This window comes from Eumetopias jubatus, unplaced genomic scaffold (assembly GCF_037043125.1).
Source record: "Eumetopias jubatus isolate StellerSeaLion01/CBP00866 unplaced genomic scaffold, mEumJub1_p1.0 scaffold_14, whole genome shotgun sequence".
Lineage (NCBI taxonomy): Eukaryota > Metazoa > Chordata > Mammalia > Carnivora > Otariidae > Eumetopias > Eumetopias jubatus.
Window position 1 is genome coordinate 87438694 of NW_028274820.1, and position 17490 is coordinate 87456183.

Consider the following 17490-nt stretch of genomic DNA (forward strand, 5'->3'; position numbering starts at 1 on the left):
ATAAAAAGATAAATCAATTTTTTTAATGTGCAAAAGATCTATAAGGAAAAATTACCAAAGAAGATATACAGATGGCAAATAAGCATACGAAAAGATGTTCAATGTCATTAGGCAAATGCAAATTAGAGCTACCCTGCAATGCCATTACACACCTACTAATGGCTAAAAACAATCTGACAAGGCCAAATATTAAACAGGAGCTCTTATACATTGCTAGCAAGAATGCAAAACAGGACTGCCACTTTGGAAAACAGTGTAGCAGTTTCTTTTAGTTAGGTATACAATTGGCATACCATCGAGGGAGTACATTCTTAGTATTTACCCCAAAGGACTAGAAACTTGTGGTCACTCAAGAACCTATATGCAAATGTTTATCACAGCTTTATTCATCATCAAACTGGAAACAACCAAGATATCCTTCAGCAAAGGAACTGATAAAACCTTCAGCAAAGGAATTGAAAAAAATCCATACAATGACTACTTAGCAATAAAAAGGAACTAATGATTCACATTACAGGGATGAATCCAAAAGATATTTTAAGTGAAAGAAGCCAGAAGGCTACAAGTGTTTGAGGCCATTTATACGATATTATGGAAAAGGCAAAACTGTAGGAATAGAAAAGAAGTCAGTGGTTGAGGGAAAGAAGAACTGACTTAGGACAATGGTACTGTTGTTCTTTTTTTTTAAGATTTTTTTTTTTTTTTTTTTTTTAAGTAATCTCTACATCCAACTGCAGGGCTCAAACTTACAACCCTGAGATCAGGAGTAGCATGCTCCATGGACTGAGCCAGCCAGGCGTCCCTGGAACTGTTCTATGTAGTACTGCAGTGATGGATACAAGACTGTATTTGCTGAAACCCATAGAATCGAATACACCAAAGAATTAACTTTACATAGCGCAAATTTAGAAAAAAAAATAACTGAAATGTTCAGGAAACCCTAGGATGTAATGGGTGACTATGAAAATAAATTTAGTTATGTTGCAAATGTATAACATAACCTCATTGGAGGGATGGGGGAACACAGTTGACCAAAGTAACTGAAAAATAGTTTATTGGCTGGGTACTATAAAGCTAAAGACAAAAATAAGTGTATTCAAAGGGGTAAATTTCTTCCTCAGGAGAGTAGAGGTTGTCAATTAAAAATCTACTTTATGAGGAAGCCAGGGTGGCTCAGTTGTTAAGTGCCTGCCTTCGGCTCAGGTCATGATCCCAGGGACCTGGGATCGAGACCCGCGTAGGGCTTCTTGCTCAGTGGGGGGCCTCTCCCTCTGCCTCTGCCTGCAGCTCCCCCTGCTTGTGCTCTCTCTCTCTCTCTCTCTCTTTCTCTCTTTGTGTCTCTCTCTGACAAATAAAATAAAATAAAATAAAATTATGCGTATACCAAGGTTGGTAAATAAGAGAATAAATGATGAATAACATAAGCCAGGTTTCTCACTATCTGAGAAAGAAGCTGCAAATAAGCAAGGCAGGTGGCGAGGAAGCTACATGAACCCTGTGATGTTTGATTAGTGACAGATGTCACTATGACCTCATGGGTTAACATATGCATACAGATAGACAAAGAAATATACAGATGAACGTGCGTACACAGGGGTGAGTACACAAACATTTATTTCTTAGCACTCCACTGAGAGGATCTAGAAGCAGCGACACACCAGCGGTATCAAGGATCCCCAACCATTCTCCAAAGACATGAACCAGGGTTCCTTGGAGAAATGGCTGGATTCTAGCGCTGATGTAGGGAAAATTCAAGATGAGCCTGGAACATCTTCTGTAATGCCAGAAAGTAAAGAAGTGCTTAAAAAAAGAAGTGGGCCAAGTCCAAAAGACCTAGGGAGCAACCTAATATACATTTCCTAATGTATATCATTGTTGAATCACTGTGTTGTTCACCTAAAACTAATACACAATTGTATGTCAACTCTACTTCCATAAAAAATAAATAACACATAACCCCAGTCTAATCATGAAAAAAAAAAACAAAAACAAAACAGCAGGCAGGCACACCCAAATTGATGGGCCACTCTACAAAATATCTGGCTAGTACTCTTAGCAACCAGCAAGATTATAAACAATAGGGAAAGACAGAAAAACTGCCACCGACTGGAAGTGACTAGGGAGACATGCTGACTGAATGCAGCGTATTCTGGAACAAAAAAGACCATCAGGGGAAATAATGGTAAAACGGGAATAAAGTCTGTAGTTTAGTTAATAGTATCGTACCAGGGTTAATTTGTCAGGTGTGATGAATGCACCACGGTTATGTAAGACGGGTGATAGTAGGCGAAGCTAAAGGAAACGTACATGAAACTCTCTGTATCATCCTTGCAACTTTTTGGCAAATCTAAAATTACTTAAAAAGAAAAGGTTTTTAAAAAGAAACCAAAAGGAAATGAAAAAGAGTCAGAAGATAGTTACAACATATATAATCATAAAAGATTCGTATCTACCATATATTTCTTTAAGGTTTTATTTATTTAGAGAGAGAGAGAGTGGGGGGAAGGGCAGAAGGAGAAGAAAATCTTAAGCAGACTTCCCACTGAACACGGAGCCAAAGGCCCATGGATGGATCCCCAGGACCCTGAGATCATGACCCGAGCCAAAACCAAGAGTCTGATACTTAACCTACTGCGCCATGGAGGCGCTCCTAAAATATATTTCTTAAAAACTTCTGTATATGGGCGCCTGGGTGGCTCAGTTGGTTAAGCGACTGCCTTCGGCTCAGGTCATGATCCTGGAGTCCCGGGATCGAGTCCCGCATCGGGCTCCCTGCTCAGCGGGGAGTCTGCTTCTCCCTCTGACCCTCTTCCCTCTCGTGCTCTCTATCTCTCATTCTCTCTCTCTCAAATAAATAAATAAAATCTTAAAAAAAAAATTAAAAAAAAAAAAAAAAACTTCTGTATATAAGAAAACAATAACCCAGGAGAAAAACAGACAAAACAATTAAACTGGTATTTGACATAAAAGGTAGCACAAGGGGCGCCTGGGTGGCTCAGTGGTTAAGCATCTGCCTTCAGCTCCGGTCATGATCCCAGGGTCCTGGGATCGAGCCCTGCATCGGGCTCCCTGCTCAGCAGGAAGCCTGCTTCTCCCTCTGCCCCTCCACCCTACTCGTGCTCTCTCTCTCTCTCTCTCAAATAAATAAGTAAAAATCTTATTAAAAAAGCAGCATGGGGCGCCTGGGTGACTCAGTCGTTAAACGTCTGCCTTCGGCTCAGGTCATGATCCCAGGATCCAGCCCCGCGTCGGGCTCCCTGCTCAGCGGGAAGCCTGCTTCTCCCTCTCCCTCCCCCAGCTTCTGCTCTCTCTCTCTCTCTCTCTCTCTCTCTCTCTCGCTCTCAAATAAATAAATAAATAAATAAAATCTTTAAAAAAAAAAGCAGCATGAAAAGCCCATGAATGCCTGAAAATATGTAAGTAATTAGGGAAAGGGAAAATGAAGTAAGAATTATTTCATCACTAGATTGGCAAAATTTTGTAAAGTCAGACAATAACAAGTGGCAGCAAGAATATGGAGTATAAACTGGTACAAACATGCCGGAAAATAGTATGGCATTCCGAAATGAAACGTGCACATACCTCTCAATCTACAACTTCCAGTTGTACCACTAGGCATTTATCCTAGGGAGCCGTGTATGAATCAGAATGCCCCCGACAGGACTGCTATATCGGCCCCATACTGGTATCAAACAAATGTTTGCCAACATGGCATCTTCATATACTGGAATACGACACAGCACTGAAAATCAGTGAATTGTGTACTACGTTATATATATATTACATAGTATCATACGTGCATTTACAGAAATTAATCTGTAATTAATGCCTGGCTGGCTTAGTTGGAAGAGCATGCAACTCTTGATCTCGGGCTTCTACGTTTGAGCCTCACATTGGGTGTGTAGAGACCAGTAAACAAAAATAAACTAAAAAAAAACCTAAAAGAACAAGAATACTTAATATGATTTATATGATATTTTAACAGGGCTCAAAAATTGGCAAAGTGAAACAATATATTTTTAGAGACAGAATTATAGAAAATATCATTAAGATTCTACAGATAATCTATTTTTTTTAAGTTTTATTTATTTATTTGAGAGAGAGCGCACAAACAGAGGGAGTGGCAGGCAGAGGGAGAAGCAGACTGCCCGCTGAGCAAGGAGCCTGATACAGGACTTGATCCCAGGACCCTGGGATCATGACCTGAGCCGAAGGCAGACAATTAACCAACTGAGCCACCCAGGCGCCCCTACAGATAATTTAATACTAATTTAGGACAATGGCTACTTCTCGAGGGAAAGAGGAGATGCAACAGGAGTTTCTGGTCTCTCCCCGAAGGAGTGGCTGGCTGCTGGTGCTGAATGAGGAGCCGCACCATGGAAGTCCCTGGCGGTCCCAACTTGCAGTTTCATCGGGAACAGTGTGGGTGGAAGCCGAACTAGGGCTGACTGAAGGGAAGTGAGCTTGTGTGTAGATAATATCAAACATTAGGTAGGAAAAGGAGCAGAGAAATGGCTGGAGGGGGCTGGAATAGTCAAGAAAGTTTTGCTATTGGGGCGCCGCGCCTGAGTGGCTCAGTCGTTAAGCGTCTGCCTTCGGCTCGGGTCATGATCCCAGGGTCCTGAGATCGAGCCCCGCATCGGGCTCCCTGCTCGGCAGGAAGCCTGCTTCTCCCTCTCCCACTCCCCCTGCTTGTGTTCCCTCTCTCGCTGTGTCTCTCTCTCTGTCAAATAAATAAATAAATAAATCTTAAAAAAAAAAAAAAAAAGTCTTGCTATTCTTTTTGAAGGTAGGAAAGGCTGAGAAGAATGCTCCTTGTTTTGTTCCCTCTGTGAGGTCTCACTGGGTCCTTAAGATACAGAAGAGGATACAAGTGTGTAAAGCCTGAATCTGCCCCGTGGAGACCCTGACCTTTATTAGACAGGCGGACACTTCCGCTTTTGAAATGGGAAGAAGACGGGTACAGACCTAAGTACGTTTGTCATTTCGGTAGTGGGAAGATTAAGTGTTCTCAAACAAGCTGTGCTGTTACAGATGAAGTCTTGTGCAAGGGAAAAGTACGAAATGTTCATTTTGGAAAGGGGAAAAGTGAGCCTACTGGAAAATGGTTCTTGCACTTTAGTGCGCATCAGAATCACCTGGGCTTCTTAAAACCCCAAGTGCAGACCCCAGTGCCAGAGTTTCTGATCCAGCAGGTCTGGGACAGAGCATGAGAATTTACATGTCTAGGGGCGCCTGGGTGGCTCAGTCGTTGAGCGTCTGCCTTCGGCTCAGGTCATGATCCCAGGGTCCTGGGATTGAGCCCCAAGTTGGGCTCCCTGCTCAGCAGGAAGTATGCTTCTCCCTCTCCCTCTGCTCCTCCCCTGTCCTCTGCTCGTGCTCTCTCTCGCTCTCTCTCTCAGTCTCTCAAATAAATGAATAAAATCTTTAAAAAAAAATTTACATGTCTAACAAGTTCCCAGATGATTCTGCTGCTGCTGGTCAGAGGACAGCACTTCGGAACCACGGTACTAGAGAAAGAAAGGATGGATGCCAAGTAATATTTGGTGCCAAACGGGGGCCTGGAATCACGAATTGAAAACTAATCCAATCAGCCAGCGTGTGGTTTTACCCCAGCTGTGTTCTGCTTGGGCGTGCGCATGGAAAAAGCGGAGGCAGAGTTCATCTGGGAATGGGGCTTGCTAGGTGAGTACACTGGCGGGACAGGGTGCAAGGGACTTGATACTTGGGAGGTCGGGGTTACCGTGGTGGAGAGTGAGCTACAGGAGGGATAAGGACAGACGGGGGGCCGACAGGCCACAAGACTGGCTGTCCTGGGTTCAAGCATTAGGTCCGGGTGTACTTAAACAAAGGAATTGGAAGGTAGAGAAATTGTATCGAAGAATGCAATGCTTAGACTTCAGAGGTGGTACAGGCTGGGGGGAGGGGGAGGCTGCCGAAGAGGTCAGAGGTAACAGCAACCAGGAGAGACCCTGAATGGGGTCTTGAAAGAAATGAGTGGGTGCTGGGGGCTCCACCTGCAAGGCGCCGTTCCTCCGCACGCCTGTCTGCAGTCGGGGAGCGAGAGAAGCTCGCCAGTCTTCTCCCTGGGGAGCGGAGAACACTGCTCTCAGCCTTTGGTGAGGGCCTGCTTCCTCCCATTCCTGGCTACTGACAGACCTGGGGTGACTCGCGGCTATTAATAGCGGGAAAGGAAACTGGAAAGAATGCCCCAGGAAGAGGGCGTGTGGAGGGAGTGCAGGAAGGCAGTGAGCTGGGAGGGAGGGCCAGGCCTGGACACCAGTGTCCACCCCTCCTTCCTTTGTTACCCCCATCGCATCACCCCCAGCTACTCTAATCTCCAGGGAAGTAACACCAAAAAGCCGCGAGTAAAATGGCAGAAACCAGGTGGGGTAAGCTGGTGTCTTCCCGGATTGGCAGGATAAAGGAAAGCACACAGACCAGGAACCCAGAGATCCGAGCTTTCTGGTGCTGGCTCTGCCTCTGATCCCCCAAGGCCTCGGCTATGGGTGCTCCTGGGCCAATCTCTGCCTCCCGGCCACACGGCTGCCTGTCGCCTCTTCTCTCTTGTAAGGAAAACTGCCTTTGGGTCCACCTGGATCATCTCACCTCAAGATCCTTAGCTTAATTACAGCTGCAGAGACCCTTTATCCAAATAAGGTGATAATCACAGGTTTGAGGATTCCAAGTGTCTTTTTTTTTTTTTTTTTTTTTGCAGGAGGTGCAGGGGTTGGGAGCAGGTAGGGTGGTATTTTTCGGCCTACCACAGGCCCCCATCTGAAAAACAGGGATAATGACCCCTGGGGCTGTTCTCTATACTCCTCCAAACAGCCTGCTCTTTGGGCTGAGGGCCCCCAAAATGCATCTGGTGAACTTCCCTGGCATGAGGGGTGCTATAGACTAGCTGTGTCCCCCCACCAAAGTCATCGGTTGAAGCCCTACCCCCCAGTGCGATGGTACTGGGGGAGGCCTTTGGGAGACAATTAGGGTTAGATGGGGTCATAAGGGTGGGGTCCCCTAGTGGGAGTAGTGTCCTTACAAGAGGAAGAGACCGGAGCTTTGCCTCTCTTTGCCATGTGAGGACACAAAAGGTACCCATCTAGAAGCCAGGAAAAGGGCCCTTACCACAGCCCAAACCTGCTACCACCCTGATCTTGGACTTCCCAGCCTCCAGAACTGTGGGGAATAAATGTCTGTTGCTGAGGCCACCGGGGCTGTGGCGTTTTGCTGTAGCAGCCCACACTAAGACAAGGGGCTGGGGGTGGAGGTTAGTAATGAGAACAGAAATGGCAGGAAGGGCTGCTCCGACCATCTGGGGAAGGGCAGGGTCCCGCCTGCCCTCACCAGCCCACTGGGGCCGAGTGGTCAGGCCGACGTGTGGCCACAGGTCCTGGTCCACCCTCCCTGCCCCTCCCCTGGGTCCCCACGGCTCTGCCGGCCCCACTATGAGCCTGTCTTGGTGCCTCTCGGCAGCAGGACAGTAGATACCCCAAGGGGTTGTCAGGCTTGGCTCCTCAGGACCGGCTCTCCCAGAGGGGCCCAGGGCTGCCTCCTTGGGGGAGATAATTCCGGGCATTCTTCAAATCTAGAATTGTTCTGCCCTTATCAGCTTGTTTCAGCTGGCTTGCCTGACACTCGCGCTCAGGGTGGGGCCCTGTCTGGCTGTTTCCCCGGGCAGGAGAGGGCTGCCACTGTCCAGCGTGGATGTCCCTCAGCAACGGAGAAAGGCAGGCTTCCCATGGACACGCTCCTCCCCGCAGGGGAAGGCACCATCGCCAGAGGACGTCATCCCATCTCTCTCTCTCCCCAGGCCAGCGCTTCTCTCGTTTCCCATCCCGCGGACCACCCCTGCACCAGGAGCGCAGCCCAGAGCCCGAGGGTACCCAGCTGCGGCCTACACACACAGCCCGGCCCAGTCCCACGGTGACGCCTCTCCCTTCCCGCCATGACAGCATCACAGGCTGGTGCTTGAGCGCACGCCCTCAGGAGCCCGCCCACCTGATCCGGGTCCCCATCCCCCTGCACCCTGCTTGTGCGCCAGGCAAGTGTCTAACTCTGTTCCTCAGTTTTCCCATCTGTCCAAAGTGAAGAGGAGCGTAATATTTAGTAACTAAATCCCGTGAAGTACTTAGAGCAGGGCGCCTGGGTGGCTCAGCCGGTTAAGCATCTGCCTTTGGCTCAGGTCATGATCCCGGGGTCCTGGGATCGAGCCCGACATCGGGCTCCCTGCTCAGCGGGGAGTCTGCTTCTCCCTCTCCCTCTGCCTGCCGCTCTGTCTACTTGTGCTCTCTCTGTCAAATAAATAAAATCTTAAAAAAAAAAAAAAGTACTTAGAGCAGTGAGCACACACTGCCAAAAGTGCTCAGCTAACGTTAGTGACGGTTATATTCTAAGGGAGCCCGGAGTCACGCCCACGCCACAACTCCCTGTTACAGAGCCAGGCTATTAGCCTCCGGGGATGCTCAGCCCTCTAAGGCCTCGACACAGGGGAGGGTGGACACAAGGCAGCCTCAGACCCACTGGGTCTCTTCCTAGGCTTCCCGGTGCAGCTCAGGCCCTTAGGTGACAGCATCAGGTTGGCTGTGGACAAGGGGAGAGGGTAACTGGAATCTCGCTGCGAAAGGAGGAAGAGCCTGAGGCCCGGGAGGGGCTCAGCTCTAGGAGGTGTTTCCTCACCTCAGACAAGCCTGGGGGAGGGGCGCCTGGGTGGCTCAGTTGGTTAATCGACTGCCTTCGGCTCAGGTCATGATCCTGGAGTCCCGGGATCGAGTCCCACATCGGGCTCCCTGCTGAGCAGGGACTCTGCTTCTCCCTCTGAACCTCTTGCCTCTCATGCTCTCTATCTCTCATTCTCTCTCTCTCTCAAATAAATAAATAAAATCTTTAAAAAAAAAAAAAAAGACAAGCCTGGGGGAGAGCGGGAGCAGGGGTGAGGGAGGAAGCCTCCAGTTCTGCCCTGACAGCACCCCCAGACCATATAGTCTCACAGGGAAAGGCCAGGCAGCCCAAACCTCCCTTCAGGCCAGCTGGGCTCTGGCACTAGTGGACAGGGGGCCGAGGGGAGCCACGGGGTGCGCCCATCTCTCCCAGGCCTGGGTTTCCTCCTCAGTGACCCCAAGCTACATCCCTTCTGCCCCTTGCCCCATGCCCCCCCTGAGGGGTGTGGGCAAGATGGAAAGAGTCTGCTTGAGTAGTCTGCCCCTGGAAGAAGGTGGGGAGCTCACATATTAAAATGCACTGACCACCAACTGAGGGCCAGGAGCTTTTATGTGGTATCTACACCTGCTGAAAAACTCCAGCAGTTTCCGTGAATAAACCGAGGTGAGGTAAGCTGTTCAACACCACGGAGAGTGAGGGGTCAGGGGCTGCGGTCTGCGGACCGCTGATGTCCGTGAGCCTCCTGGGTCTGGGGCGAGGCACCCAGGTTTTTATCCAGCTGTGGACACGAGGCTGCGATTTCCCGGAAGAACCCAACGGGAGCCGCTCATACCAGCAGACTAGGAGAAACCAAACCACACAATGGTGAACTGGCAACAAGTATTTGTAACTCATGCCACCAACAGAAACACCTGCATTGTGACCTACTCAAAAAACAAAAGAGAAAGAATAAGTGAAAAAACTCCCAGGTCCCCTGGCACCCGGAGCCCACACAGCACCCATCCCCAGCAGGTGCTTGCTGTGCTCCCAAGCTCGGGGTTGCCCAGCGCTGGGCTCCCTCTGACCCCCCAGGGAATGGCCAGGGCAGGGCACCTAATATGGTTCCCTTCCTCCTCTCCTCGGGGCTGGTTGGGCCCCTGGTCCACGGAGCCTCTCTCCCTGGGCCGCCACCCCGAACTGTCTGGGGCCTGGGGTTTGGACTGCTGAGTTGGGTCAGGAGATCCTCAGAGAACAGTTCCTCCTCCTTCATCTTAACGGTGTTTCAGTGAAGAATCACACACACTCGGAGAACAGAGAACGGCACACGTCATGGGCGTTGATGGAACTCAGCCCCGGCCCCAGATCACCCAACAGGATGCCCGATCCTGGAAGCCCGCCGGTCCCTTCCAGCCACTCTCCATCCGCAAGGGTAAGCTCTCCTCTGACTTAAACATCACGGGCCAAAGGTGTGTCTGTCGGTGGCACTGCGCACCGACTGACGTTTGCACCTGGCCTTCTCATCTGCACGACTCATCCTTCTTGTGGCACGCAGCCGTGGACTGTTGCGGCACGTGGCCATCCCACGATGCGCTTACCCACTCCACTGCTGGCAGGCGTGCGGGTGGCTCGCGGCACAGGAGCACTTCGCATGAGCTCACTGCAGCTTGTGCCTTTGGCAACATCTGTCTGCACTTCCCGCAGTGGCGTGCTGCGGGCCCTGCAGTGTGTGCGGAGGGAGAGGAACCAGCAGGGCTAGCCCCAGGCCCCATGTCCTGAGCCTCCCTATCCCGTGCCCAGAAGCCGTGCCCAGAAGCCGTGCCCAGACAGAATCTCCACTCAGCTTGGGCGTCCCAGACCCACGCCCTGGCTGGCTGGCTGTCACTCCCATCTGGCTTTCGGGGGGCTCTAGAGCAACCCCGCTCTCTCCTCCTTCCCCAGGGGACCAGCCGCAGGAGGCCTTAGTTGGCACATGGTTCACAGAGGGGTGGCTCCAATGACCTCTGCAGTCCCTCCTAATGAGGGCACACCTGCACCCCACCCTCATCAGAAGCTCTCCAAGTGGGGGTCAGAAGGTGGAACCCCACCCCCACCCTGTACAGGACGGAGCCCCTCAGCCGGAAGCTTCTAAATACATTCTTTGGGTTACTCATTATTCTAATGCCATGGCTGAAGGCAGAGAGGTAAGGAGAGCTCGGAATTCAGTGAACTGTGCCGCTGAGGACCGCAGCCCCGCCTCCGCCTGGGCCCCAGCTGCCCCCGCCTGGCTCCTCTCCCTGCCCACGCGGAGGGCCCTGTCCTGGGCCTGCTGCCGGCCTCTGAGCCACCCATCGTGGCTGTTCCTGATGAGAGGAACACGCACATGCTGGCCCGTGGAGGTCCGGGGCAGGTGTGTTCCATGCTTCATGTGAGGGCAGCCAGCCAGGCCAGGAAAGGGGCCGGGGCTCTTCCTGAGCTGGAAAGACAGTCTAACCTCCTGGAAACAATACCCTTCCCAGGGCCTCCTAATCCCTTCGGCCGCTGCAGACCATGTGAATCCTGATCTGTGTGACCAGGCAGCGTGCCCGGGAGCTGCCGACCAACGGGCCTGCGAGCAGGCAGGGGTGATGCCCAGCCAGTACTGAGCTCACCTCTCTGCCAAGGTCAGGACAACAGAACAGCACCCTGGTGGGGAGACAGGCCTTTGGACTGTCTTTAGTATCGGTTTCGGGGACCCCATGTGTGATGCACATACACAACAGGAAGAGTGAGCTCTGGGGTAGGAGACCCAGATCCTGTGTGAGTCTGAGGCCTCTGGAGCCTTGGTCTCCTTGTCACTCCAGGGAGAGAGAAGTAGTTATCTTGGAACAAAAGGAACACTTAAAAAAATGTATGAGCTTTGGGGGGAAATGTCAAAACACTCCCAAGTCTGCAGAGGGGCAGGTCTGGCCGGATGGGAAGCCAGGCTGACAACCTTGCCGACACCCTACCATGCGCTGGAGACACCAACGTCCGTGCTAGGGCCAGGAAAGCAGGGCAGGGCGCTGTGGGTCCCCCTGGGCTTGCGTCAGGCCTGAGACCATGGGGCACAAGTATGTGCTTCCTCTGCCTGTACACAGTGGCATTTTCTGCAAACCCACCCATCAAAACTTGTTTATCACATCACTTGAGCTTTTATCTAGCCTTTATGGAGGCCTTATCATATGGGCCACTTAACTGAGAGCTCTCTGGTGGGTGATCCCGCTGGTGTCTCCCACACCCTCTAAGGCAGTCCCATCATCGTGCCCCTTGCAGAGCAGGCGGGACGGGCTGGGGGGGGGGGGGGTTGGCAGGAGCAGAATCAGTCAGGGCTGTCCATGGAGGCGAGGGTCCTACACCCCCCCCATGACAACGAACCACTGCACAGGGTTCACCCGTGCCCGCACAACTTTGCAACTGACCCCATCGCTTCCCCTGGGACACCTACTGTTCTCTAAACCCCCAGGCACATACAGGCTTCCCACCAAAGCATGCGCACACTTGGCATCCAACTCTTCCCTTAGAGGTCAGTTCAAAAACAACCTTGGTAAATATTTTTCCGAGGGGGATGTTGTCATTCCCACGCCACCTTCCCCGTCCCAAAGCCATGAAAATAACCAGATGTGTACAGATTTCTCTACTGCCCTCGGAAACCTCCACCAGGGCCCAGTCTCCACTCCAGGCTGAAAACAAACAAGGGCCAGAAGCCAGAGGGAAGTCCCGCGTACGAGGTGGGACAGTTGCCTCTGGGAGCAGAATGAGAAAGTTCTGTGTGACGGGGCCTGTGAATTTCCCTGGGAATGACTGGTTTCCGCCGGCTGGAAGCTGAAGGTTAAGGCAGCAAGCAGAGCTTTCCAAATTTCCAAACTTTTTTTCCTTCTGCCCTGGAGAGAATTCTCCCCTTCCAGGAATAACACCTGCATCCTTCTTGCTGCAGAATAATCCATGTTAGCACATGTCCCCCAGACTAAATGTGTGTGTCAGGGGAGCTAAGCTTAGGCTTGGTTAGCTGGCTCCCCAATGGAAACCCCACTTGCTCTGCAAAGCAAGTTAAAAATAAAGCCAAAACTCCGTCACCCAAGACCCTTTGCTTGGCCCTAAGAAGTAAGGGAAGAAGCATGATGACTCCCCTGTCAAGCACAAAATCTAGACTTCTTTGGTGTTTAAGGACAGAAGAGGTCTGCTTGCCTGTGGGGAGTAGGGGGTCTGTTGGGCGTATTGCTTAAAAAGAAACAAACAAACCTCATAAATCAATATAGCTAAACAATTGAGGGCTAGCTCTCTTACCACCACCACCAAGGCCTGCGGTGGGAGGAAAGTTAAAAGCCACGTTCCTTTTAAACAAAGCCAAGTTGTCCCCCCTGTGTTTGAGATGTTAGAGCTAGTCAAGGAAGCTTGGTTTCCTATGGGCTCCACCTAGGGAAGTGAATCAAGAATCCCAGAGCCAGCCTGGTTGGAGCCAGGTGTCGAAACAGCTGAAAATTCATCCCTGAAAAGTAGTCGAGGAGGCTTAATGACATCAGAGGGGGAACAGAAAGTGGGGGTGTGCAAACACACACACACACACACACACACACACACACACACACACACACACACGGTGATTTCACAGCTCTTCTATTCAGAAGAAACTTCCAGCAAAATGGAATGTTCCCCTCTGAAGTTTTGCAGGTCAGGAAAGGGGGTCAGGTTTCTTTTTTTTTTTAATTTTTATTTATTTATTCATGAGAGACAGAGAGAGAGACAGAGAGAGAGAGAGAGGCAGAGGGAGAAGCAGGTTCCCAAGGAGCAGGGAGCCCGATGCGGGACTCGATCCCAGCACTCTGGGATCATGACCTGAGCCGAAGGCAGACGCCTAACCATCTGAGCCACCCAGGCACCCCAAGGAGGTCAGGTTTCTTTAGGTCACACAGACTGATACCCAAGTCAGACCTAGGGCTCCAAAAGGGGTGGAGGCAGGGAGGCACCATCTCCTACCCCGTGGCCTCACGTGCGCCCATCTCCCTCCCCTTTCTCCACCCTATTGTGTTACTAGCCCTGCTATAATGCAAGGTGGGTACAGATGGCTAGGTCAAGTTTATCTGGCCACTCCTGGGCCTAGAGCACGAAGGCACACCTCAAAGGGAAGGGGCTAGGAGTGCCTGGGTAGCTCAGTCAGTTAAGCATCCAACTCTTGATTTCGGCTCAGGGTTGTGAAATCGAGCCCCACTTTGGGCTCTGCGCTGGGTGTGGAACCTGCTTAAGATTCTCTCTCTTCCTCTCTCTGCCCCTCCCCCTCCCACTCACGCACTCGCTCGCTCTCTGTCTCTCAAAAAAGTAAATAAATAAATAAAAATAACCAAAAAAACAAAACAAAACAGAAGAGGCTAGTTGGAACCTCAAGACTGGGTAACTCACCACAACCCGCCCACCTCGGATGTCCCATCTGGAAAATTGGGTGCAGTCCTCTGGAGTGTGGCCTAACCCAAGGCAAGAGAACTTCAGAGACACTGGCCCCAGAGACTGTTACCTTTTTCATCTTCCCTGACAGCCTGGTTTTTGCTTTTACAGCGATGATATCATGCTGAAGATGCTGCCGGAAAAGGAGCTGATGTCCACCCCTCAGCTGAAGCAGCAAGCAGCTGGGGAAGCAGGGGCCAGAGAGGCAGTGAGCTGCTGAGCAGTGAGGGCCAACATGTGGCTGCGTCCACAGCCCTGCATGACCGGCAGCTGAGCACATCCCCTGCTCTCGCAGCCATGCAGACCTCACTGTCCCCCACATCCCTGGCTCATGACATCAGAACTAAAAGGACCTGAGACATCACTTTATCCCACCCCAACGAGGGAGAAATAGGCAAATCGTCAAGAGTTCTGGGCACCAGGTCCCACCTTCTTTGGTTTCTAGAACGTTGTGGTTCAGCTTCTAAAGTAGGCTCTCCATCCTGTGGGGTACATATGCTCCTGGTTCCAGCCCCTTCTTCCCCTCTTGCCCCTGGACAGGGACGGAGGCAGCCGACCCGTAGTGAGATGAAGAGGAAGGAGGGCCTAGGCCAGCCGGACCCTGAGAGCTCTCGCACTGCCATGTGCACACACCCTCCCTCATCCACCTCGAGCCATTCCCCAGTGACTCAGCATCAGCACAGCCCAGGCGGGGCACCTCTCCCCCAGCTCCCTCTCCCCCTGGCCCTCCTGGATACATCTACACGCTTGCACCCAGTGCTATTATGCTCCCAGTTCTGGGACCAAAATCATCAGGAAAGTCAGGCTTTTCAGATCACTGGGAAATACTGAACAGGAGGGTCCTCAAGACCTCCTGGGCCAGACCCTCATCCACAGATGTGAGAAAACTGAGGCCCACAAGGAGGACTCCCAGCCCTGGGTGGATGGAGCCCCTTCCTCCTGCAAACCCATTTTCTTACTGTGCCAGCTCTTTATTCACCACCCAACACAGGACCCTCCTGGGTCCCTGCTCCATGCCTGCTGTCACCCACCCCACACAGACACACACGGAAATTGCTCCGTACACCAGAGCTTCATTCACAGGAGGCCCCAGGGGCCGCCGTGGCTGGTGTGCTTACGTGCGTGCCCGACAGGACCCACGGAAGTCAGAAATGTGATAGTGTGTGGTCAGGACCAGACTTCCAGACTCTCCCCGGGGCCTGGGAGGAAAGCCAAAGTGTTTTTCAGCCAAGTGCAACCTCCCCGGGATGCTGAGGGGAGAATGAGAGCCAGTGGACAAGCTCCCACCCTGCCTCTCCCCGGGAGCCAGGTGTCAACAGCACGCACTCTCTAGTGCCTTGGCCCCCTGTGGCCGCTGAGAAGCGGGGACCAGGAGGACCTCGGGATGAGAAGCAGCTCTGTGTGGGAACTCCTCCTTCCTGGCTGGAAGAAGGGGCATGCTGGGGACTGTGCTGACAGCCCGGGGCTGCTGCATGCTCGGGCAGGCGGAGACTCAGCCACACTCTACTCAGCAGCGGCCCCTAGGGCTGGGGTGCGGGGCTACATCTGCCTGAGCAAGGGGTCCCCGGGCTCCCTGACCTGCCCCTGTGGGGATGCCCTATGTGCTCCCAGCAGCCTGGAAAGCACAGGCAAGCTGGTTTCTCCATCAAACACGATGCACCCCCTTTCCACCCTTCGGCTCCCTGACTCCCAGAAAAACGACAGCCTGAAGGTGGATGAGATCTACGCGTAACCAGGGCCGAGAACAAAGCCCCAAGCACCACTGCCCCCCGTGAGCCATCGTGGCAGTGCAGGCTGACGCAACATCCTCTGGAAGCCCCTTCTCCAAGCCCCCGGGGGCAGGGTGACAGCCTCGGACGGAATTTACAACAGAAATCATGATGCTCTCGGGCGCCTGGGTGGCTCAGTTGGTTAAGCGACTGCCTTCGGCTCAGGTCATGATCCTGGAGTCCCGGGATCGAGTCCCACGTCGGGCTCCCTGCTCAGCGGGGAGTCTGCTTCTCCCTCTGACCCTCTTCCCTCTTGTGCTCTCTATCTCTTATTCTCTCTCTCTCAAATACATAAATAAAATCTTTAATAAAAAAAAAAGAAAGAAAGAAATCATGATGCTCTCAGGAACAGGGACTCAAAGTAGCAGGGGCAGAAAGAAGCACCACCAGAAAAGAGCAGCCAGAATCAACCGGCAAACCACAGGTGCCCCCATCTGAGTGGAAAGATCCAATGCCAAAAACATGCACACCCACCATTTTCTTAATAACGCCTTCAACTTCTATCTGAGAAGCAGCACTGCTAATAAGTACTCATGGGGGCGGGCCACGGGCCTGGGATGGAACCTGTTCCTGCACAGACTCTGGTATAAGCAGCCTTTTGGCCACAAGCTTCCATGTGGCTTCCTACAAATCTGCTCAGGAAGGAGGGCGCTGTAAGGCTACATTTCCATTCCAAGAAGATCCTGCGTAGCAATGCTCCTGACCCTGTGTGCCTGGTCCAGCTCCTTAAGTAGGACTGTGTGGCTCCTAGCACTGAGTCACACACCCAGTGTGTGTGCCTCTCTGTCCTGGACAAGCTGGGACAGGTGGTCCCTCCACCTTTACATCAGTATTTCCCACCAGATGTTAACGGAGGAGGAAAGGTAAAGTTTCCGTGATTCAAGGGCATTTGGGGAAGGCTGACTTAAGCAAAAGCAGTAAGGGGCCTTTAAGATCTGGGAGCATTTAAGATCATAATAGGCACTGACTTTCCAAGAAGGGGAAGAGTAGGCAGCCTTTCCCAAACTTTTTGGATCATGCTTCTCTTTTATTCATGAAAAACTTCCTATTTGTTTATCAAACATTTACTGAGAGCGTAACTGTTAATATCTTCTAAGGACTACTGATGTTCTCTTTAGGCATAGTTTGAGACACGGCTGATTTTACTGAGTTGTAAAAGTAAAAAACAAGGGCACCTGGGTGCATCAGTCGGTTAAGCATCCAACTCTTGATCTCAGCTCAGGTCTTGATCTCAGGGTCATGAGTTCAAGACCCACGTCGGGCTCCAGCATGGAGCCCTCCCCGCCCCACCCCCCAGAAAAGGTAAAAAACAAAACCAAACAAAAAAAAGAGGGCACTAGCCCTGATTTACCATATGGGTAAACTGAGGCACAGAGCAATTTACCACACACCCCCCCCCCCCGGTGATTATTGTGCAGAAAGCCAAATGCAGCTCTGTGAGTAGTTCCTATCTTCCTCCCACTTCTCATCTTTGGGAGGAGATACTTGGTTCCCTGGTTTATATTTGCTGCTGGATTGCAACCTCCCCGAAGAAGGATAAGTGTAGAGATGCTGTAAAGACCGCCATCGTGCTTTGTTGCTTGGCTTGGATGGTGCCACCGTGAGTTTGGCACTGGAGTCAGGTAGGGGTGGAGGAGGAGGAAGGAAGCTA